Source organism: Mycteria americana, chromosome 8 (genome assembly GCF_035582795.1).
Source record: "Mycteria americana isolate JAX WOST 10 ecotype Jacksonville Zoo and Gardens chromosome 8, USCA_MyAme_1.0, whole genome shotgun sequence".
NCBI lineage: Eukaryota > Metazoa > Chordata > Aves > Ciconiiformes > Ciconiidae > Mycteria > Mycteria americana.
Window position 1 is genome coordinate 25,539,840 of NC_134372.1, and position 24,931 is coordinate 25,564,770.

Consider the following 24,931-nt stretch of genomic DNA (forward strand, 5'->3'; position numbering starts at 1 on the left):
TCGCAGAGCCCGGTTGCCAAATTCGAAACGTCCAGCGATTGCGCCCACAGGAAAGCTGCCAGCACGGAAAGCTGTAGCTGGTTTTCACTGCCCCTTGGAACTGCATTCGCTGATAGACAGACATTCGCTTTCTACAAACGCTTTCGTTGCTACAGGGGCAACACTGTGTATTTCTCTCTCGCAGAGCCCGGTTGCCAAATTCGAAACGTCCAGCGATTGCGCCCACAGGAAAGCTGCCAGCACGGAAAGCTGTAGCTGGTTTTCACTGCCCCTTGGAACTGCATTCGCTGATAGACAGACATTCGCTTTCTACAAAAGCTTTCGTTGGTAAAGGGGCAACACTGTGTATTTCTCTCTCGCAGAGCCCGGTTGCCAAATTCGAAACGTCCAGCGATTGCGCCCACAGGAAAGCTGCCAGCACGGAAAGCTGTAGCTGGTTTTCACTGTCTCTTGGAACTGCATTCGCTGATAGACAGACATTCGCTTTCTACAAAAGCTTTTGTTGGTAAAGGGGCAACAGTGTGTATTTCTCTCTCGCAGAGCCCGGTTGCCAAATTCGAAACGTCCAGCGATTGCGCCCACAGGAAAGCTGCCAGCACGGAAAGCTGTAGCTGGTTTTCACTGCCCCTTGGAACTGCATTCGCTGATAGATAGACATTCGCTTTCTGTAAAACCTTGCCTTCGTAAGGGGCAACACTGTGTATTTCTCTCTCGCAGAGCCCGGTTGCCAAATCGAAACGTCCAGCGATTGCGCCCACAGGAAAGCTGCCAGCACGGAAAGCTGTAGCTGGTTTTCACTGCCCCTTGGAACTGCATTCGCAGATAGACAGACATTCGCTTTCTGTAAAACCTTGCCTTCGTAAGGGGCAAAGCTGTGTATTTCTCTCTCGCAGAGCCCGGTTGCCAAATTCGAAACGTCCAGCGATTGCGCCCACAGGAAAGCTGCCAGCACGGAAAGCTGTAGCTGGTTTTCACTGCCCCTTGGAACTGCATTCGCTGATAGACAGACATTCGCTTTCTACAAACGCTTTCGTTGCTACAGGGGCAACACTGTGTATTTCTCTCTCGCAGAGCCCGGTTGCCAAATTCGAAACGTCCAGCGATTGCGCCCACAGGAAAGCTGCCAGCACGGAAAGCTGTAGCTGGTTTTCACTGCCCCTTGGAACTGCATTCGCTGATAGACAGACATTCGCTTTCTACAAAAGCTTTCGTTGGTAAAGGGGCAACAGTGTGTATTTCTCTCTCGCAGAGCCCGGTTGCCAAATTCGAAACGTCCAGCGATTGCGCCCACAGGAAAGCTGCCAGCACGGAAAGCTGTAGCTGGTTTTCACTGCCCCTTGGAACTGCATTCGCTGATAGACAGACATTCGCTTTCTACAAACGCTTTCGTTGCTACAGGGGCAACACTGTGTATTTCTCTCTCGCAGAGCCCGGTTGCCAAATTCGAAACGTCCAGCGATTGCGCCCACAGGAAAGCTGCCAGCACGGAAAGCTGTAGCTGGTTTTCACTGCCCATTGGAACTGCATTCGCTGCTAGACAGACATTCGCTTTCTGCAAAACCTTGCCTTCGTAAAGGGGCAACACTGTGTATTTCTCTCTCGCAGAGCCCAGTTGCCAAATTCGAAACGTCCAGCGATTGCGCCCACAGGAAAGCTGCCAGCACGGAAAGCTGTAGCTGGTTTTCACTGCCCCTTGGAACTGCATTCACTGATAGACAGACATTCGCTTTCTACAAAAGCTTTTGTTGGTAAAGGGGCAAGACTGTGTATTTCTCTCTCGCAGAGCCCGGTTGCCAAATTCGAAACGTCCAGCGATTGCGCCCACAGGAAAGCTGCCAGCACGGAAAGCTGTAGCTGGTTTTCACTGCCCCTTGGAACTGCATTCGCTGATAGACAGACATTCGCTTTCTACAAAAGCTTTCGTTGGTAAAGGGGCAAGTCTGTGTATTTCTCTCTCGCAGAGCCCGGTTGCCAAATTCGAAACGTCCAGCGATTGCGCCCACAGGAAAGCTGCCAGCACGGAAAGCTGTAGCTGGTTTTCACTGCCCCTTGGAACTGCATTCGCTGATAGACAGACATTCGCTTTCTACAAACGCTTTCGTTGCTACAGGGGCAACACTGTGTATTTCTCTCTCGCAGAGCCCGGTTGCCAAATTCGAAACGTCCAGCGATTGCGCCCACAGGAAAGCTGCCAGCACGGAAAGCTGTAGCTGGTTTTCACTGCCCCTTGGAACTGCATTCGCTGATAGACAGACATTCGCTTTCTACAAAAGCTTTCGTTGGTAAAGGGGCAACAGTGTGTATTTCTCTCTCGCAGAGCCCGGTTGCCAAATTCGAAACGTCCAGCGATTGCGCCCACAGGAAAGCTGCCAGCACGGAAAGCTGTAGCTGGTTTTCACTGCCCCTTGGAACTGCATTCGCTGATAGACAGACATTCGCTTTCTACAAACGCTTTCGTTGCTACAGGGGCAACACTGTGTATTTCTCTCTCGCAGAGCCCGGTTGCCAAATTCGAAACGTCCAGCGATTGCGCCCACAGGAAAGCTGCCAGCACGGAAAGCTGTAGCTGGTTTTCACTGCCCCTTGGAACTGCATTCGCTGATAGACAGACATTCGCTTTCTACAAAAGCTTTTGTTGGTAAAGGGGCAACACTGTGTATTTCTCTCTCGCAGAGCCCGGTTGCCAAATTCGAAACGTCCAGCGATTGCGCCCACAGGAAAGCTGCCAGCACGGAAAGCTGTAGCTGGTTTTCACTGCCCCTTGGAACTGCATTCGCTGATAGACAGACATTCGCTTTCTACAAAAGCTTTCGTTGGTAAAGGGGCAAGTCTGTGTATTTCTCTCTCGCAGAGCCCGGTTGCCAAATTCGAAACGTCCAGCGATTGCGCTCACAGGAAAGCTGCCAGCACGGAAAGCTGTAGCTGGTTTTCACTGCCCCTTGGAACTGCATTCGCTGATAGACAGACATTCGCTTTCTACAAAAGCTTTCGTTGGTAAAGGGGCAACACTGTGTATTTCTCTCTCGCAGAGCCCGGTTGCCAAATTCGAAACGTCCAGCGATTGCGCCCACAGGAAAGCTGCCAGCACGGAAAGCTGTAGCTGGTTTTCACTGCCCCTTGGAACTGCATTCGCAGATAGACAGACATTCGCTTTCTGTAAAACCTTGCCTTCGTAAGGGGCAACACTGTGTATTTCTCTCTCGCAGAGCCCGGTTGCCAAATTCGAAACGTCCAGCGATTGCGCCCACAGGAAAGCTGCCAGCACGGAAAGCTGTAGCTGGTTTTCACTGCCCCTTGGAACTGCATTCGCAGATAGACAGACATTCGCTTTCTGTAAAACCTTGCCTTCGTAAGGGGCAACACTGTGTATTTCTCTCTCGCAGAGCCCGGTTGCCAAATTCGAAACGTCCAGCGATTGCGCCCACAGGAAAGCTGCCAGCACGGAAAGCTGTAGCTGGTTTTCACTGCCCCTTGGAACTGCATTCGCTGATAGACAGACATTCGCTTTCTACAAACGCTTTCATTGGTAAAGGGGCAACACTGTGTATTTCTCTCTCGCAGAGCCCGGTTGCCAAATTCGAAACGTCCAGCGATTGCGCCCACAGGAAAGCTGCCAGCACGGAAAGCTGTAGCTGGTTTTCACTGCCCCTTGGAACTGCATTCGCTGATAGACAGACATTCGCTTTCTACAAACGCTTTCGTTGCTACAGGGGCAACACTGTGTATTTCTCTCTCGCAGAGCCCGGTTGCCAAATTCGAAACGTCCAGCGATTGCGCCCACAGGAAAGCTGCCAGCACGGAAAGCTGTAGCTGGTTTTCACTGCCCCTTGGAACTGCATTCGCTGATAGACAGACATTCGCTTTCTACAAAAGCTTTCGTTGGTAAAGGGGCAACAGTGTGTATTTCTCTCTCGCAGAGCCCGGTTGCCAAATTCGAAACGTCCAGCGATTGCGCCCACAGGAAAGCTGCCAGCACGGAAAGCTGTAGCTGGTTTTCACTGCCCCTTGGAACTGCATTCGCTGATAGACAGACATTCGCTTTCTACAAACGCTTTCGTTGCTACAGGGGCAACACTGTGTATTTCTCTCTCGCAGAGCCCGGTTGCCAAATTCGAAACGTCCAGCGATTGCGCCCACAGGAAAGCTGCCAGCACGGAAAGCTGTAGCTGGTTTTCACTGCCCATTGGAACTGCATTCGCTGCTAGACAGACATTCGCTTTCTGCAAAACCTTGCCTTCGTAAAGGGGCAACACTGTGTATTTCTCTCTCGCAGAGCCCAGTTGCCAAATTCGAAACGTCCAGCGATTGCGCCCACAGGAAAGCTGCCAGCACGGAAAGCTGTAGCTGGTTTTCACTGCCCCTTGGAACTGCATTCGCTGATAGACAGACATTCGCTTTCTACAAAAGCTTTCGTTGGTAAAGGGGCAAGTCTGTGTATTTCTCTCTCGCAGAGCCCGGTTGCCAAATTCGAAACGTCCAGCGATTGCGCCCACAGGAAAGCTGCCAGCACGGAAAGCTGTAGCTGGTTTTCACTGCCCCTTGGAACTGCATTCGCTGATAGACAGACATTCGCTTTCTACAAAAGCTTTCGTTGGTACAGGGGCAACACTGTGTATTTCTCTCTCGCAGAGCCCGGTTGCCAAATTCGAAACGTCCAGCGATTGCGCCCACAGGAAAGCTGCCAGCACGGAAAGCTGTAGCTGGTTTTCACTGCCCCTTGGAACTGCATTCGCTGATAGACAGACATTCGCTTTCTGTAAAACCTTGCCTTCGTAAGGGGCAACACTGTGTATTTCTCTCTCGCAGAGCCCGGTTGCCAAATCGAAACGTCCAGCGATTGCGCCCACAGGAAAGCTGCCAGCACGGAAAGCTGTAGCTGGTTTTCACTGCCCCTTGGAACTGCATTCGCAGATAGACAGACATTCGCTTTCTGTAAAACCTTGCCTTCGTAAGGGGCAACACTGTGTATTTCTCTCTCGCAGAGCCCGGTTGCCAAATTCGAAACGTCCAGCGATTGCGCCCACAGGAAAGCTGCCAGCACGGAAAGCTGTAGCTGGTTTTCACTGCCCCTTGGAACTGCATTCGCTGATAGACAGACATTCGCTTTCTACAAACGCTTTCATTGGTAAAGGGGCAAGTCTGTGTATTTCTCTCTCGCAGAGCCCGGTTGCCAAATTCGAAACGTCCAGCGATTGCGCCCACAGGAAAGCTGCCAGCACGGAAAGCTGTAGCTGGTTTTCACTGCCCCTTGGAACTGCATTCGCTGATAGACAGACATTCGCTTTCTACAAACGCTTTCGTTGCTACAGGGGCAACACTGTGTATTTCTCTCTCGCAGAGCCCGGTTGCCAAATTCGAAACGTCCAGCGATTGCGCCCACAGGAAAGCTGCCAGCACGGAAAGCTGTAGCTGGTTTTCACTGCCCCTTGGAACTGCATTCGCTGATAGACAGACATTCGCTTTCTACAAAAGCTTTCGTTGGTAAAGGGGCAACACTGTGTATTTCTCTCTCGCAGAGCCCGGTTGCCAAATTCGAAACGTCCAGCGATTGCGCCCACAGGAAAGCTGCCAGCACGGAAAGCTGTAGCTGGTTTTCACTGCCCCTTGGAACTGCATTCGCTGATAGACAGACATTCGCTTTCTACAAAAGCTTTCGTTGGTAAAGGGGCAAGTCTGTGTATTTCTCTCTCGCAGAGCCCGGTTGCCAAATTCGAAACGTCCAGCGATTGCGCTCACAGGAAAGCTGCCAGCACGGAAAGCTGTAGCTGGTTTTCACTGCCCCTTGGAACTGCATTCGCTGATAGACAGACATTCGCTTTCTACAAAAGCTTTCGTTGGTAAAGGGGCAACACTGTGTATTTCTCTCTCGCAGAGCCCGGTTGCCAAATTCGAAACGTCCAGCGATTGCGCCCACAGGAAAGCTGCCAGCACGGAAAGCTGTAGCTGGTTTTCACTGCCCCTTGGAACTGCATTCGCTGATAGACAGACATTCGCTTTCTACAAACGCTTTCGTTGCTACAGGGGCAACACTGTGTATTTCTCTCTCGCAGAGCCCGGTTGCCAAATTCGAAACGTCCAGCGATTGCGCCCACAGGAAAGCTGCCAGCACGGAAAGCTGTAGCTGGTTTTCACTGCCCCTTGGAACTGCATTCGCTGATAGACAGACATTCGCTTTCTACAAAAGCTTTCGTTGGTAAAGGGGCAAGTCTGTGTATTTCTCTCTCGCAGAGCCCGGTTGCCAAATTCGAAACGTCCAGCGATTGCGCCCACAGGAAAGCTGCCAGCACGGAAAGCTGTAGCTGGTTTTCACTGCCCCTTGGAACTGCATTCGCTGATAGACAGACATTCGCTTTCTACAAAAGCTTTTGTTGGTAAAGGGGTAAGACTGTGTATTTCTCTCTCGCAGAGCCCGGTTGCCAAATTCGAAACGTCCAGCGATTGCGCCCACAGGAAAGCTGCCAGCACGGAAAGCTGTAGCTGGTTTTCACTGCCCCTTGGAACTGCATTCGCTGATAGACAGACATTCGCTTTCTACAAACGCTTTCGTTGCTACAGGGGCAACACTGTGTATTTCTCTCTCGCAGAGCCCGGTTGCCAAATTCGAAACGTCCAGCGATTGCGCCCACAGGAAAGCTGCCAGCACGGAAAGCTGTAGCTGGTTTTCACTGCCCCTTGGAACTGCATTCGCTGATAGACAGACATTCGCTTTCTACAAACGCTTTTGTTGGTAAAGGGGCAACACTGTGTATTTTCTCTTGCAGAGCCCGGTTGCCAAATTCGAAACGTCCAGCGATTGCGCTCACAGGAAAGCTGCCAGCACGGAAAGCTGTAGCTGGTTTTCACTGCGCCTTGGAACTGCATTCGCTGATAGACAGACATTCGCTTTCTACAAAAGCTTTTGTTGGTAAAGGGGCAACACTGTGTATTTCTCTCTCGCAGAGCCCGGTTGCCAAATTCGAAACGTCCAGCGATTGCGCCCACAGGAAAGCTGCCAGCACGGAAAGCTGTAGCTGGTTTTCACTGCCCCTTGGAACTGCATTCGCTGATAGACAGACATTCGCTTTCTACAAAAGCTTTCGTTGGTAAAGGGGCAACACTGTGTATTTCTCTCTCGCAGAGCCCGGTTGCCAAATTCGAAACGTCCAGCGATTGCGCCCACAGGAAAGCTGCCAGCACGGAAAGCTGTAGCTGGTTTTCACTGCCCCTTGGAACTGCATTCGCTGATAGACAGACATTCGCTTTCTACAAAAGCTTTCGTTCGTAAAGGGGCAACACTGTGTATTTCTCTCTCGCAGAGCCCGGTTGCCAAATTCGAAACGTCCAGCGATTGCGCCCACAGGAAAGCTGCCAGCACGGAAAGCTGTAGCTGGTTTTCACTGCCCCTTGGAACTGCATTCGCTGATAGACAGACATTCGCTTTCTACAAAAGCTTTCGATGGTAAAGGGGCAACAGTGTGTATTTCTCTCTCGCAGAGCCCGGTTGCCAAATTCGAAACGTCCAGCGATTGCGCCCACAGGAAAGCTGCCAGCACGGAAAGCTGTAGCTGGTTTTCACTGTCTATTGGAACTGCATTCGCTGATAGACAGACATTCGTTTTCTACAAAAGCTTTCGTTCGTAAGGGGCAACACTGTGTATTTCTCTCTCGCAGAGCCCGGTTGCCAAATTCGAAACGTCCAGCGATTGCGCCCACAGGAAAGCTGCCAGCACGGAAAGCTGTAGCTGGTTTTCACTGCCCCTTGGAACTGCATTCGCTGATAGATAGACATTCGCTTTCTGTAAAACCTTGCCTTCGTAAGGGGCAACACTGTGTATTTCTCTCTCGCAGAGCCCGGTTGCCAAATCGAAACGTCCAGCGATTGCGCCCACAGGAAAGCTGCCAGCACGGAAAGCTGTAGCTGGTTTTCACTGCCCCTTGGAACTGCATTCGCAGATAGACAGACATTCGCTTTCTGTAAAACCTTGCCTTCGTAAGGGGCAACACTGTGTATTTCTCTCTCGCAGAGCCCGGTTGCCAAATTCGAAACGTCCAGCGATTGCGCCCACAGGAAAGCTGCCAGCACGGAAAGCTGTAGCTGGTTTTCACTGCCCCTTGGAACTGCATTCACTGATAGACAGACATTCGCTTTCTACAAAAGCTTTCGTTGGTAAAGGGCAACACTGTGTATTTCTCTCTCGCAGAGCCCGGTTGCCAAATTCGAAACGTCCAGCGATTGCGCCCACAGGAAAGCTGCCAGCACGGAAAGCTGTAGCTGGTTTTCACTGCCCCTTGGAACTGCATTCGCTGATAGACAGACATTCGCTTTCTACAAACGCTTTCGTTGGTAAAGGGGCAACAGTGTGTATTTCTCTCTCGCAGAGCCCGGTTGCCAAATTCGAAACGTCCAGCGATTGCGCCCACAGGAAAGCTGCCAGCACGGAAAGCTGTAGCTGGTTTTCACTGCCCCTTGGAACTGCATTCGCTGATAGACAGACATTCGCTTTCTACAAACGCTTTCGTTGCTACAGGGGCAACACTGTGTATTTCTCTCTCGCAGAGCCCGGTTGCCAAATTCGAAACGTCCAGCGATTGCGCCCACAGGAAAGCTGCCAGCACGGAAAGCTGTAGCTGGTTTTCACTGCCCCTTGGAACTGCATTCGCTGATAGACAGACATTCGCTTTCTACAAAAGCTTTCGTTCGTAAAGGGGCAAGTCTGTGTATTTCTCTCTCGCAGAGCCCGGTTGCCAAATTCGAAACGTCCAGCGATTGCGCCCACAGGAAAGCTGCCAGCACGGAAAGCTGTAGCTGGTTTTCACTGCCCCTTGGAACTGCATTCGCTGATAGACAGACATTCGCTTTCTACAAAAGCTTTTGTTGGTAAAGGGGTAAGACTGTGTATTTCTCTATCGCAGAGCCCGGTTGCCAAATTCGAAACGTCCAGCGATTGCGCCCACAGGAAAGCTGCCAGCACGGAAAGCTGTAGCTGGTTTTCACTGCCCCTTGGAACTGCATTCGCTGATAGACAGACATTCGCTTTCTACAAACGCTTTCGTTGCTACAGGGGCAACACTGTGTATTTCTCTCTCGCAGAGCCCGGTTGCCAAATTCGAAACGTCCAGCGATTGCGCCCACAGGAAAGCTGCCAGCACGGAAAGCTGTAGCTGGTTTTCACTGCCCCTTGGAACTGCATTCGCTGATAGACAGACATTCGCTTTCTACAAAAGCTTTCGTTGGTAAAGGGGCAACACTGTGTATTTCTCTCTCGCAGAGCCCGGTTGCCAAATTCGAAACGTCCAGCGATTGCGCCCACAGGAAAGCTGCCAGCACGGAAAGCTGTAGCTGGTTTTCACTGTCTCTTGGAACTGCATTCGCTGATAGACAGACATTCGCTTTCTACAAAAGCTTTTGTTGGTAAAGGGGCAACAGTGTGTATTTCTCTCTCGCAGAGCCCGGTTGCCAAATTCGAAACGTCCAGCGATTGCGCCCACAGGAAAGCTGCCAGCACGGAAAGCTGTAGCTGGTTTTCACTGCCCCTTGGAACTGCATTCGCTGATAGATAGACATTCGCTTTCTGTAAAACCTTGCCTTCGTAAGGGGCAACACTGTGTATTTCTCTCTCGCAGAGCCCGGTTGCCAAATCGAAACGTCCAGCGATTGCGCCCACAGGAAAGCTGCCAGCACGGAAAGCTGTAGCTGGTTTTCACTGCCCCTTGGAACTGCATTCGCAGATAGACAGACATTCGCTTTCTGTAAAACCTTGCCTTCGTAAGGGGCAAAGCTGTGTATTTCTCTCTCGCAGAGCCCGGTTGCCAAATTCGAAACGTCCAGCGATTGCGCCCACAGGAAAGCTGCCAGCACGGAAAGCTGTAGCTGGTTTTCACTGCCCCTTGGAACTGCATTCGCTGATAGACAGACATTCGCTTTCTACAAACGCTTTCGTTGCTACAGGGGCAACACTGTGTATTTCTCTCTCGCAGAGCCCGGTTGCCAAATTCGAAACGTCCAGCGATTGCGCCCACAGGAAAGCTGCCAGCACGGAAAGCTGTAGCTGGTTTTCACTGCCCCTTGGAACTGCATTCGCTGATAGACAGACATTCGCTTTCTACAAAAGCTTTCGTTGGTAAAGGGGCAACAGTGTGTATTTCTCTCTCGCAGAGCCCGGTTGCCAAATTCGAAACGTCCAGCGATTGCGCCCACAGGAAAGCTGCCAGCACGGAAAGCTGTAGCTGGTTTTCACTGCCCCTTGGAACTGCATTCGCTGATAGACAGACATTCGCTTTCTACAAACGCTTTCGTTGCTACAGGGGCAACACTGTGTATTTCTCTCTCGCAGAGCCCGGTTGCCAAATTCGAAACGTCCAGCGATTGCGCCCACAGGAAAGCTGCCAGCACGGAAAGCTGTAGCTGGTTTTCACTGCCCATTGGAACTGCATTCGCTGCTAGACAGACATTCGCTTTCTGCAAAACCTTGCCTTCGTAAAGGGGCAACACTGTGTATTTCTCTCTCGCAGAGCCCAGTTGCCAAATTCGAAACGTCCAGCGATTGCGCCCACAGGAAAGCTGCCAGCACGGAAAGCTGTAGCTGGTTTTCACTGCCCCTTGGAACTGCATTCACTGATAGACAGACATTCGCTTTCTACAAAAGCTTTTGTTGGTAAAGGGGCAAGACTGTGTATTTCTCTCTCGCAGAGCCCGGTTGCCAAATTCGAAACGTCCAGCGATTGCGCCCACAGGAAAGCTGCCAGCACGGAAAGCTGTAGCTGGTTTTCACTGCCCCTTGGAACTGCATTCGCTGATAGACAGACATTCGCTTTCTACAAAAGCTTTCGTTGGTAAAGGGGCAAGTCTGTGTATTTCTCTCTCGCAGAGCCCGGTTGCCAAATTCGAAACGTCCAGCGATTGCGCCCACAGGAAAGCTGCCAGCACGGAAAGCTGTAGCTGGTTTTCACTGCCCCTTGGAACTGCATTCGCTGATAGACAGACATTCGCTTTCTACAAACGCTTTCGTTGCTACAGGGGCAACACTGTGTATTTCTCTCTCGCAGAGCCCGGTTGCCAAATTCGAAACGTCCAGCGATTGCGCCCACAGGAAAGCTGCCAGCACGGAAAGCTGTAGCTGGTTTTCACTGCCCCTTGGAACTGCATTCGCTGATAGACAGACATTCGCTTTCTACAAAAGCTTTCGTTGGTAAAGGGGCAACAGTGTGTATTTCTCTCTCGCAGAGCCCGGTTGCCAAATTCGAAACGTCCAGCGATTGCGCCCACAGGAAAGCTGCCAGCACGGAAAGCTGTAGCTGGTTTTCACTGCCCCTTGGAACTGCATTCGCTGATAGACAGACATTCGCTTTCTACAAACGCTTTCGTTGCTACAGGGGCAACACTGTGTATTTCTCTCTCGCAGAGCCCGGTTGCCAAATTCGAAACGTCCAGCGATTGCGCCCACAGGAAAGCTGCCAGCACGGAAAGCTGTAGCTGGTTTTCACTGCCCCTTGGAACTGCATTCGCTGATAGACAGACATTCGCTTTCTACAAAAGCTTTCGTTGGTAAAGGGGCAACACTGTGTATTTCTCTCTCGCAGAGCCCGGTTGCCAAATTCGAAACGTCCAGCGATTGCGCCCACAGGAAAGCTGCCAGCACGGAAAGCTGTAGCTGGTTTTCACTGCCCCTTGGAACTGCATTCGCTGATAGACAGACATTCGCTTTCTACAAAAGCTTTCGTTGGTAAAGGGGCAAGTCTGTGTATTTCTCTCTCGCAGAGCCCGGTTGCCAAATTCGAAACGTCCAGCGATTGCGCTCACAGGAAAGCTGCCAGCACGGAAAGCTGTAGCTGGTTTTCACTGCCCCTTGGAACTGCATTCGCTGATAGACAGACATTCGCTTTCTACAAAAGCTTTCGTTGGTAAAGGGGCAACACTCTGTATTTCTCTCTCGCAGAGCCCGGTTGCCAAATTCGAAACGTCCAGCGATTGCGCCCACAGGAAAGCTGCCAGCACGGAAAGCTGTAGCTGGTTTTCACTGCCCCTTGGAACTGCATTCGCAGATAGACAGACATTCGCTTTCTGTAAAACCTTGCCTTCGTAAGGGGCAACACTGTGTATTTCTCTCTCGCAGAGCCCGGTTGCCAAATTCGAAACGTCCAGCGATTGCGCCCACAGGAAAGCTGCCAGCACGGAAAGCTGTAGCTGGTTTTCACTGCCCCTTGGAACTGCATTCGCAGATAGACAGACATTCGCTTTCTGTAAAACCTTGCCTTCGTAAGGGGCAACACTGTGTATTTCTCTCTCGCAGAGCCCGGTTGCCAAATTCGAAACGTCCAGCGATTGCGCCCACAGGAAAGCTGCCAGCACGGAAAGCTGTAGCTGGTTTTCACTGCCCCTTGGAACTGCATTCGCTGATAGACAGACATTCGCTTTCTACAAACGCTTTCATTGGTAAAGGGGCAACACTGTGTATTTCTCTCTCGCAGAGCCCGGTTGCCAAATTCGAAACGTCCAGCGATTGCGCCCACAGGAAAGCTGCCAGCACGGAAAGCTGTAGCTGGTTTTCACTGCCCCTTGGAACTGCATTCGCTGATAGACAGACATTCGCTTTCTACAAACGCTTTCGTTGCTACAGGGGCAACACTGTGTATTTCTCTCTCGCAGAGCCCGGTTGCCAAATTCGAAACGTCCAGCGATTGCGCCCACAGGAAAGCTGCCAGCACGGAAAGCTGTAGCTGGTTTTCACTGCCCCTTGGAACTGCATTCGCTGCCACACAGACATTCGCTCTCTGCTAAAGCTTAACTTGGTAATTGGGCAACATTCTGTATCTCTCTCTGGCAGAGCCCGGCTGCCAAATTGGAAACGTCCAGCGATTGCGCCCACAGGAAAGCTGCCAGCACGGAAAGCTGTAGCTGGTTTTCACTGCCCCTTGGAACTGCATTCGCTGATAGACAGACATTCGCTTTCTACAAAAGCTTTCGTTCGTAAAGGGGCAACACTGTGTATTTCTCTCTCGCAGAGCCCGGTTGCCAAATTCGAAACGTCCAGCGATTGCGCCCACAGGAAAGCTGCCAGCACGGAAAGCTGTAGCTGGTTTTCACTGCCCCTTGGAACTGCATTCGCTGATAGACAGACATTCGCTTTCTACAAAAGCTTTCGTTTGTAAAGGGGCAAGTCTGTGTATTTCTCTCTCGCAGAGCCCGGTTGCCAAATTCGAAACGTCCAGCGATTGCGCCCACAGGAAAGCTGCCAGCACGGAAAGCTGTAGCTGGTTTTCACTGCCCCTTGGAACTGCATTCGCTGATAGACAGACATTCGCTTTCTACAAAAGCTTTCGTTGGTAAAGGGGCAAGTCTGTGTATTTCTCTCTCGCAGAGCCCGGTTGCCAAATTCGAAACGTCCAGCGATTGCGCCCACAGGAAAGCTGCCAGCGCGGAAAGCTGTAGCTGGTTTTCACTGCCCCTTGGAACTGCATTCGCTGATAGACAGACATTCGCTTTCTACAAAAGCTTTCGTTGGTACAGGGGCAACACTGTGTATTTCTCTCTCGCAGAGCCCGGTTGCCAAATTCGAAACGTCCAGCGATTGCGCCCACAGGAAAGCTGCCAGCACGGAAAGCTGTAGCTGGTTTTCACTGCCCCTTGGAACTGCATTCGCTGATAGACAGACATTCGCTTTCTGTAAAACCTTGCCTTCGTAAGGGGCAACACTGTGTATTTCTCTCTCGCAGAGCCCGGTTGCCAAATCGAAACGTCCAGCGATTGCGCCCACAGGAAAGCTGCCAGCACGGAAAGCTGTAGCTGGTTTTCACTGCCCCTTGGAACTGCATTCGCAGATAGACAGACATTCGCTTTCTGTAAAACCTTGCCTTCGTAAGGGGCAACACTGTGTATTTCTCTCTCGCAGAGCCCGGTTGCCAAATTCGAAACGTCCAGCGATTGCGCCCACAGGAAAGCTGCCAGCACGGAAAGCTGTAGCTGGTTTTCACTGCCCCTTGGAACTGCATTCGCTGATAGACAGACATTCGCTTTCTACAAACGCTTTCATTGGTAAAGGGGCAAGTCTGTGTATTTCTCTCTCGCAGAGCCCGGTTGCCAAATTCGAAACGTCCAGCGATTGCGCCCACAGGAAAGCTGCCAGCACGGAAAGCTGTAGCTGGTTTTCACTGCCCCTTGGAACTGCATTCGCTGATAGACAGACATTCGCTTTCTACAAACGCTTTCGTTGCTACAGGGGCAACACTGTGTATTTCTCTCTCGCAGAGCCCGGTTGCCAAATTCGAAACGTCCAGCGATTGCGCCCACAGGAAAGCTGCCAGCACGGAAAGCTGTAGCTGGTTTTCACTGCCCCTTGGAACTGCATTCGCTGATAGACAGACATTCGCTTTCTACAAAAGCTTTCGTTGGTAAAGGGGCAACACTGTGTATTTCTCTCTCGCAGAGCCCGGTTGCCAAATTCGAAACGTCCAGCGATTGCGCCCACAGGAAAGCTGCCAGCACGGAAAGCTGTAGCTGGTTTTCACTGCCCCTTGGAACTGCATTCGCTGATAGACAGACATTCGCTTTCTACAAAAGCTTTCGTTGGTAAAGGGGCAAGTCTGTGTATTTCTCTCTCGCAGAGCCCGGTTGCCAAATTCGAAACGTCCAGCGATTGCGCTCACAGGAAAGCTGCCAGCACGGAAAGCTGTAGCTGGTTTTCACTGCCCCTTGGAACTGCATTCGCTGATAGACAGACATTCGCTTTCTACAAAAGCTTTCGTTGGTAAAGGGGCAACACTGTGTATTTCTCTCTCGCAGAGCCCGGTTGCCAAATTCGAAACGTCCAGCGATTGCGCCCACAGGAAAGCTGCCAGCACGGAAAGCTGTAGCTGGTTTTCACTGCCCCTTGGAACTGCATTCGCAGATAGACAGACATTCGCTTTCTGTAAAACCTTGCCTTCGTAAGGGGCAACACTGTGTATTTCTCTCTCGCAGAGCCCGGTTGCCAAATTCGAAACGTCCAGCGATTGCGCCCACAGGAAAGCTGCCAGCACGGAAAGCTGTAGCTGGTTTTCACTGCCCCTTGGAACTGCATTCGCAGATAGACAGACATTCGCTTTCTGTAAAACCTTGCCTTCGTAAGGGGCAACACTGTGTATTTCTCTCTCGCAGAGCCCGGTTGCCAAATTCGAAACGTCCAGCGATTGCGCCCACAGGAAAGCTGCCAGCACGGAAAGCTGTAGCTGGTTTTCACTGCCCCTTGGAACTGCATTCGCTGATAGACAGACATTCGCTTTCTACAAACGCTTTCATTGGTAAAGGGGCAACACTGTGTATTTCTCTCTCGCAGAGCCCGGTTGCCAAATTCGAAACGTCCAGCGATTGCGCCCACAGGAAAGCTGCCAGCACGGAAAGCTGTAGCTGGTTTTCACTGCCCCTTGGAACTGCATTCGCTGATAGACAGACATTCGCTTTCTACAAACGCTTTCGTTGCTACAGGGGCAACACTGTGTATTTCTCTCTCGCAGAGCCCGGTTGCCAAATTCGAAACGTCCAGCGATTGCGCCCACAGGAAAGCTGCCAGCACGGAAAGCTGTAGCTGGTTTTCACTGCCCCTTGGAACTGCATTCGCTGCCACACAGACATTCGCTCTCTGCTAAAGCTTAACTTGGTAATTGGGCAACATTCTGTATCTCTCTCTGGCAGAGCCCGGCTGCCAAATTGGAAACGTCCAGCGATTGCGCCCACAGGAAAGCTGCCAGCACGGAAAGCTGTAGCTGGTTTTCACTGCCCCTTGGAACTGCATTCGCTGATAGACAGACATTCGCTTTCTACAAAAGCTTTCGTTCGTAAAGGGGCAACACTGTGTATTTCTCTCTCGCAGAGCCCGGTTGCCAAATTCGAAACGTCCAGCGATTGCGCCCACAGGAAAGCTGCCAGCACGGAAAGCTGTAGCTGGTTTTCACTGCCCCTTGGAACTGCATTCGCTGATAGACAGACATTCGCTTTCTACAAAAGCTTTCGTTTGTAAAGGGGCAAGTCTGTGTATTTCTCTCTCGCAGAGCCCGGTTGCCAAATTCGAAACGTCCAGCGATTGCGCCCACAGGAAAGCTGCCAGCACGGAAAGCTGTAGCTGGTTTTCACTGCCCCTTGGAACTGCATTCGCTGATAGACAGACATTCGCTTTCTACAAAAGCTTTCGTTGGTAAAGGGGCAAGTCTGTGTATTTCTCTCTCGCAGAGCCCGGTTGCCAAATTCGAAACGTCCAGCGATTGCGCCCACAGGAAAGCTGCCAGCACGGAAAGCTGTAGCTGGTTTTCACTGCCCCTTGGAACTGCATTCGCTGATAGACAGACATTCGCTTTCTACAAAAGCTTTCGTTGGTACAGGGGCAACACTGTGTATTTCTCTCTCGCAGAGCCCGGTTGCCAAATTCGAAACGTCCAGCGATTGCGCCCACAGGAAAGCTGCCAGCACGGAAAGCTGTAGCTGGTTTTCACTGCCCCTTGGAACTGCATTCGCTGATAGACAGACATTCGCTTTCTGTAAAACCTTGCCTTCGTAAGGGGCAACACTGTGTATTTCTCTCTCGCAGAGCCCGGTTGCCAAATCGAAACGTCCAGCGATTGCGCCCACAGGAAAGCTGCCAGCACGGAAAGCTGTAGCTGGTTTTCACTGCCCCTTGGAACTGCATTCGCAGATAGACAGACATTCGCTTTCTGTAAAACCTTGCCTTCGTAAGGGGCAACACTGTGTATTTCTCTCTCGCAGAGCCCGGTTGCCAAATTCGAAACGTCCAGCGATTGCGCCCACAGGAAAGCTGCCAGCACGGAAAGCTGTAGCTGGTTTTCACTGCCCCTTGGAACTGCATTCGCTGATAGACAGACATTCGCTTTCTACAAACGCTTTCATTGGTAAAGGGGCAAGTCTGTGTATTTCTCTCTCGCAGAGCCCGGTTGCCAAATTCGAAACGTCCAGCGATTGCGCCCACAGGAAAGCTGCCAGCACGGAAAGCTGTAGCTGGTTTTCACTGCCCCTTGGAACTGCATTCGCTGATAGACAGACATTCGCTTTCTACAAACGCTTTCGTTGCTACAGGGGCAACACTGTGTATTTCTCTCTCGCAGAGCCCGGTTGCCAAATTCGAAACGTCCAGCGATTGCGCCCACAGGAAAGCTGCCAGCACGGAAAGCTGTAGCTGGTTTTCACTGCCCCTTGGAACTGCATTCGCTGATAGACAGACATTCGCTTTCTACAAAAGCTTTCGTTGGTAAAGGGGCAACACTGTGTATTTCTCTCTCGCAGAGCCCGGTTGCCAAATTCGAAACGTCCAGCGATTGCGCCCACAGGAAAGCTGCCAGCACGGAAAGCTGTAGCTGGTTTTCACTGCCCCTTGGAACTGCATTCGCTGATAGACAGACATTCGCTTTCTACAAAAGCTTTCGTTGGTAAAGGGGCAAGTCTGTGTATTTCTCTCTCGCAGAGCCCGGTTGCCAAATTCGAAACGTCCAGCGATTGCGCTCACAGGAAAGCTGCCAGCACGGAAAGCTGTAGCTGGTTTTCACTGCCCCTTGGAACTGCATTCGCTGATAGACAGACATTCGCTTTCTACAAAAGCTTTCGTTGGTAAAGGGGCAACACTGTGTATTTCTCTCTCGCAGAGCCCGGTTGCCAAATTCGAAACGTCCAGCGATTGCGCCCACAGGAAAGCTGCCAGCACGGAAAGCTGTAGCTGGTTTTCACTGCCCCTTGGAACTGCATTCGCAGATAGACAGACATTCGCTTTCTGTAAAACCTTGCCTTCGTAAGGGGCAACACTGTGTATTTCTCTCTCGCAGAGCCCGGTTGCCAAATTCGAAACGTCCAGCGATTGCGCCCACAGGAAAGCTGCCAGCACGGAAAGCTGTAGCTGGTTTTCACTGCCCCTTGGAACTGCATTCGCAGATAGACAGACATTCGCTTTCTGTAAAACCTTGCCTTCGTAAGGGGCAACACTGTGTATTTCTCTCTCGCAGAGCCCGGTTGCCAAATTCGAAACGTCCAGCGATTGCGCCCACAGGAAAGCTGCCAGCACGGAAAGCTGTAGCTGGTTTTCACTGCCCCTTGGAACTGCATTCGCTGATAGACAGACATTCGCTTTCTACAAACGCTTTCATTGGTAAAGGGGCAACACTGTGTATTTCTCTCTCGCAGAGCCCGGTTGCCAAATTCGAAACGTCCAGCGATTGCGCCCACAGGAAAGCTGCCAGCACGGAAAGCTGTAGCTGGTTTTCACTGCCCCTTGGAACTGCATTCGCTGATAGACAGACATTCGCTTTCTACAAACGCTTTCGTTGCTACAGGGGCAACACTGTGTATTTCTCTCTCGCAGAGCCCGGTTGCCAAATTCGAAACGTCCAGCGATTGCGCCCACAGGAAAGCTGCCAGCACGGAAAGCTGTAGCTGGTTTTCACTGCCCCTTGGAACTGCATTCGCTGATAGACAGACATTCGCTTTCTACAAAAGCTTTCGTTGGTAAAGGGGCAACAGTGTGTATTTCTCTCTCGCAGAGCCCGGTTGCCAAATTCGAAACGTCCAGCGATTGCGCCCACAGGAAAGCTGCCAGCACGGAAAGCTGTAGCTGGTTTTCACTGCCCCTTGGAACTGCATTCGCTGATAGACAGACATTCGCTTTCTACAAACGCTTTCGTTGCTACAGGGGCAACACTGTGTATTTCTCTCTCGCAGAGCCCGGTTGCCAAATTCGAAACGTCCAGCGATTGCGCCCACAGGAAAGCTGCCAGCACGGAAAGCTGTAGCTGGTTTTCACTGCCCATTGGAACTGCATTCGCTGCTAGACAGACATTCGCTTTCTGCAAAACCTTGCCTTCGTAAAGGGGCAACACTGTGTATTTCTCTCTCGCAGAGCCCAGTTGCCAAATTCGAAACGTCCAGCGATTGCGCCCACAGGAAAGCTGCCAGCACGGAAAGCTGTAGCTGGTTTTCACTGCCCCTTGGAACTGCATTCGCTGATAGACAGACATTCGCTTTCTACAAAAGCTTTCGTTGGTAAAGGGGCAAGTCTGTGTATTTCTCTCTCGCAGAGCCCGGTTGCCAAATTCGAAACGTCCAGCGATTGCGCCCACAGGAAAGCTGCCAGCACGGAAAGCTGTAGCTGGTTTTCACTGCCCCTTGGAACTGCATTCGCTGATAGACAGACATTCGCTTTCTACAAAAGCTTTCGTTGGTACAGGGGCAACACTGTGTATTTCTCTCTCGCAGAGCCCGGTTGCCAAATTCGAAACGTCCAGCGATTGCGCCCACAGGAAAGCTGCCAGCACGGAAAGCTGTAGCTGGTTTTCACTGCCCCTTGGAACTGCATTCGCTGATAGACAGACATTCGCTTTCTGTAAAACCTTGCCTTCGTAAGGGGCAACACTGTGTATTTCTCTCTCGCAGAGCCCGGTTGCCAAATCGAAACGTCCAGTGATTGCGCCCACAGGAAAGCTGCCAGCACGGAAAGCTGTAGCTGGTTTTCACTGCGCCTTGGAACTGCATTCGCTGATAGACAGACATTCGCTTTCTACAAAAGCTTTCGTTGGTAAAGGGGCAAGTCTGTGTATTTCTCTCTCGCAGAGCCCTGTTGCCAAATTCGAAACGTCCAGCGATTGCGCCCACAGGAAAGCTGCCAGCACGGAAAGCTGTAGCTGGTTTTCACTGCCCCTTGGAACTGCATTCGCTGATAGACAGACATTCGCTTTCTACAAAAGCTTTTGTTGGTAAAGGGGCAACACTGTGTATTTCTCTCTCGCAGAGCCCGGTTGCCAAATTCGAAACGTCCAGCGATTGCGCCCACAGGAAAGCTGCCAGCACGGAAAGCTGTAGCTGGTTTTCACTGCCCCTTGGAACTGCATTCGCTGATAGACAGACATTCGCTTTCTACAAACGCTTTCGTTGCTACAGGGGCAACACTGTGTATTTCTCTCTCGCAGAGCCCGGTTGCCAAATTCGAAACGTCCAGCGATTGCGCCCACAGGAAAGCTGCCAGCACGGAAAGCTGTAGCTGGTTTTCACTGCCCCTTGGAACTGCATTCGCTGATAGACAGACATTCGCTTTCTACAAAAGCTTTCGTTGGTAAAGGGGCAACACTGTGTATTTCTCTCTCGCAGAGCCCGGTTGCCAAATTCGAAACGTCCAGCGATTGCGCCCACAGGAAAGCTGCCAGCACGGAAAGCTGTAGCTGGTTTTCACTGCCCCTTGGAACTGCATTCGCTGATAGACAGACATTCGCTTTCTACAAAAGCTTTCGTTGGTAAAGGGGCAAGTCTGTGTATTTCTCTCTCGCAGAGCCCGGTTGCCAAATTCGAAACGTCCAGCGATTGCGCTCACAGGAAAGCTGCCAGCACGGAAAGCTGTAGCTGGTTTTCACTGCCCCTTGGAACTGCATTCGCTGATAGACAGACATTCGCTTTCTACAAAAGCTTTCGTTGGTAAAGGGGCAAGTCTGTGTATTTCTCTCTCGCAGAGCCCGGTTGCCAAATTCGAAACGTCCAGCGATTGCGCCCACAGGAAAGCTGCCAGCACGGAAAGCTGTAGCTGGTTTTCACTGCCCCTTGGAACTGCATTCGCAGATAGACAGACATTCGCTTTCTGTAAAACCTTGCCTTCGTAAGGGGCAACACTGTGTATTTCTCTCTCGCAGAGCCCGGTTGCCAAATTCGAAACGTCCAGCGATTGCGCCCACAGGAAAGCTGCCAGCACGGAAAGCTGTAGCTGGTTTTCACTGCCCCTTGGAACTGCATTCGCAGATAGACAGACATTCGCTTTCTGTAAAACCTTGCCTTCGTAAGGGGCAACACTGTGTATTTCTCTCTCGCAGAGCCCGGTTGCCAAATTCGAAACGTCCAGCGATTGCGCCCACAGGAAAGCTGCCAGCACGGAAAGCTGTAGCTGGTTTTCACTGCCCCTTGGAACTGCATTCGCTGATAGACAGACATTCGCTTTCTACAAACGCTTTCATTGGTAAAGGGGCAACACTGTGTATTTCTCTCTCGCAGAGCCCGGTTGCCAAATTCGAAACGTCCAGCGATTGCGCCCACAGGAAAGCTGCCAGCACGGAAAGCTGTAGCTGGTTTTCACTGCCCCTTGGAACTGCATTCGCTGATAGACAGACATTCGCTTTCTACAAACGCTTTCGTTGCTACAGGGGCAACACTGTGTATTTCTCTCTCGCAGAGCCCGGTTGCCAAATTCGAAACGTCCAGCGATTGCGCCCACAGGAAAGCTGCCAGCACGGAAAGCTGTAGCTGGTTTTCACTGCCCCTTGGAACTGCATTCGCTGATAGACAGACATTCGCTTTCTACAAAAGCTTTCGTTGGTAAAGGGGCAACACTGTGTATTTCTCTCTCGCAGAGCCCGGTTGCCAAATTCGAAACGTCCAGCGATTGCGCCCACAGGAAAGCTGCCAGCACGGAAAGCTGTAGCTGGTTTTCACTGCCCCTTGGAACTGCATTCGCTGATAGACAGACATTCGCTTTCTACAAAAGCTTTCGTTGGTAAAGGGGCAAGTCTGTGTATTTCTCTCTCGCAGAGCCCGGTTGCCAAATTCGAAACGTCCAGCGATTGCGCCCACAGGAAAGCTGCCAGCACGGAAAGCTGTAGCTGGTTTTCACTGCCCCTTGGAACTGCATTCGCTGATAGACAGACATTCGCTTTCTACAAAAGCTTTTGTTGGTAAAGGGGCAACACTGTGTATTTCTCTCTCGCAGAGCCCGGTTGCCAAATTCGAAACGTCCAGCGATTGCGCCCACAGGAAAGCTGCCAGCACGGAAAGCTGTAGCTGGTTTTCACTGCCCCTTGGAACTGCATTCGCTGATAGACAGACATTCGCTTTCTACAAAAGCTTTTGTTGGTAAAGGGGCAACACTGTGTATTTCTCTCTCGCAGAGCCCGGTTGCCAAATTCGAAACGTCCAGCGATTGCGCCCACAGGAAAGCTGCCAGCACGGAAAGCTGTAGCTGGTTTTCACTGCCCCTTGGAACTGCATTCGCTGATAGACAGACATTCGCTTTCTACAAAAGCTTTCGATGGTAAAGGGGCAACAGTGTGTATTTCTCTCTCGCAGAGCCCGGTTGCCAAATTCGAAAAGTCCAGCGATTGCGCCCACAGGAAAGCTGCCAGCACGGAAAGCTGTAGCTGGTTTTCACTGTCTCTTGGAACTGCATTCGCTGATAGACAGACATTCGTTTTCTACAAAAGCTTTCGTTCGTAAGGGGCAACACTGTGTATTTCTCTCTCGCAGAGCCCGGTTGCCAAATTCGAAACGTCCAGCGATTGCGCCCACAGGAAAGCTGCCAGCACGGAAAGCTGTAGCTGGTTTTCACTGCCCCTTGGAACTGCATTCGCTGATAGATAGACATTCGCTTTCTATAAAACCTTGCCTTCGTAAGGGGCAACACTGTGTATTTCTCTCTCGCAGAGCCCGGTTGCCAAATCGAAACGTCCAGCGATTGCGCCCACAGGAAAGCTGCCAGCACGGAAAGCTGTAGCTGGTTTTCACTGCCCCTTGGAACTGCATTCGCTGATAGACAGACATTCGCTTTCTACAAACGCTTTCATTGGTAAAGGGGCAACACTGTGTATTTCTCTCTCGCAGAGCCCGGTTGCCAAATTCGAAACGTCCAGCGATTGCGCCCACAGGAAAGCTGCCAGCATGGAAAGCTGTAGCTGGTTTTCACTGCCCCTTGGAACTGCATTCACTGATAGACAGACATTCGCTTTCTACAAAAGCTTTCGTTGGTAAAGGGGCAACACTGTGTATTTCTCTCTCGCAGAGCCCGGTTGCCAAATTCGAAACGTCCAGCGATTGCGCCCACAGGAAAGCTGCCAGCACGGAAAGCTGTAGCTGGTTTTCACTGCCCCTTGGAACTGCATTCGCTGATAGACAGACATTCGCTTTCTACAAACGCTTTCGTTGGTAAAGGGGCAACAGTGTGTATTTCTCTCTCGCAGAGCCCGGTTGCCAAATTTGAAACGTCCAGCGATTGCGCCCACAGGAAAGCTGCCAGCACGGAAAGCTGTAGCTGGTTTTCACTGCCCCTTGGAACTGCATTCGCTGATAGACAGACATTCGCTTTCTACAAAAGCTTGCGTTCGTAAACGGGCAACAGTGTGTATTTCTCTCTCGCAGAGCCCGGTTGCCAAATTCGAAACGTCCAGCGATTGCGCCCACAGGAATGCTGCCAGCACGGAAAGCTTTAGCTGGTTTTCACTGCCCATTGGAACTGCATTCGCTGCTAGACAGACATTCGCTTTCTGCAAAACCTTGCCTTCGTAGAGGGGCAACACTGTGTATTTCTCTCTCGCAGAGCCCGGTTGCCAAATTCGAAACGTCCAGCGATTGCGCCCACAGGAAAGCTGCCAGCACGGAAAGCTATAGCTGGTTTTCACTGCCCCTTGGAACTGCATTCGCTGATAGACAGACATTCGTTTTCTACAAAAGCCTTCGTTCGTAAAGGGGCAACACTGTGTATTTCTCTCTCGCAGAGCCCGTTGCCAAATTCGAAACGTCCAGCGATTGCGCCCACAGGAAAGCTGCCAGCACGGAAAGCTGTAGCTGGTTTTCACTGCCCCTTGGAACTGCATTCGCTGATAGACAGACATTCGCTTTCTACAAAAGCTTTCGTTGGTAAAGGGGCAAGTCTGTGTATTTCTCTCTCGCAGAGCCCGGTTGCCAAATTCGAAACGTCCAGCGATTGCGCCCACAGGAAAGCTGCCAGCACGGAAAGCTGTAGCTGGTTTTCACTGCCCCTTGGAACTGCATTCGCTGATAGACAGACATTCGCTTTCTACAAAAGCTTTTGTTGGTAAAGGGGCAAGACTATGTATTTCTCTCTCGCAGAGCCCGGTTGCCAAATTCGAAACGTCCAGCGATTGCGCCCACAGGAAAGCTGCCAGCACGGAAAGCTGTAGCTGGTTTTCACTGCCCCTTGGAACTGCATTCGCTGATAGACAGACATTCGCTTTCTACAAAAGCTTTCGTTGCTACAGGGGCAACACTGTGTATTTCTCTCTCGCAGAGCCCGGTTGCCAATTTCGAAACGTCCAGCGATTGCGCCCACAGGAAAGCTGCCAGCACGGAAAGCTGTAGCTGGTTTTCACTGCCCCTTGGAACTGCATTCGCTGATAGACAGACATTCGCTTTCTACAAAAGCTTTCGATGGTAAAGGGGCAACAGTGTGTATTTCTCTCTCGCAGAGCCCGGTTGCCAAATTCGAAAAGTCCAGCGATTGCGCCCACAGGAAAGCTGCCAGCACGGAAAGCTGTAGCTGGTTTTCACTGCCCCTTGGAACTGCATTCGCTGATAGACAGACATTCGCTTTCTACAAACGCTTTCGTTGGTAAAGGGGCAACAGTGTGTATTTCTCTCTCGCAGAGCCCGGTTGCCAAATTCGAAACGTCCAGCGATTGCGCCCACAGGAAAGCTGCCAGCACGGAAAGCTTAGCTGGTTTTCACTGCCCCTTGGAACTGCATTCACTGATAGACAGACATTCGCTTTCTACAAAAGCTTTCGTTGGTAAAGGGGCAACACTGTGTATTTCTCTCTCGCAGAGCCCGGTTGCCAAATTCGAAACGTCCAGCGATTGCGCCCACAGGAAAGCTGCCAGCACGGAAAGCTGTAGCTGGTTTTCACTGCCCCTTGGAACTGCATTCGCTGATAGACAGACATTCGCTTTCTACAAACGCTTTCGTTGGTACAGGGGCAACAGTGTGTATTTCTCTCTCGCAGAGCCCGGTTGCCAAATTCGAAACGTCCAGCGATTGCGCCCACAGGAAAGCTGCCAGCACGGAAAGCTGTAGCTGGTTTTCACTGCCCCTTGGAACTGCATTCGCTGATAGACAGACATTCGCTTTCTACAAACGCTTTCGTTGGTAAAGGGGCAACAGTGTGTATTTCTCTCTCGCAGACCCCGGTTGCCAAATTCGAAACGTCCAGCGATTGCGCCCACA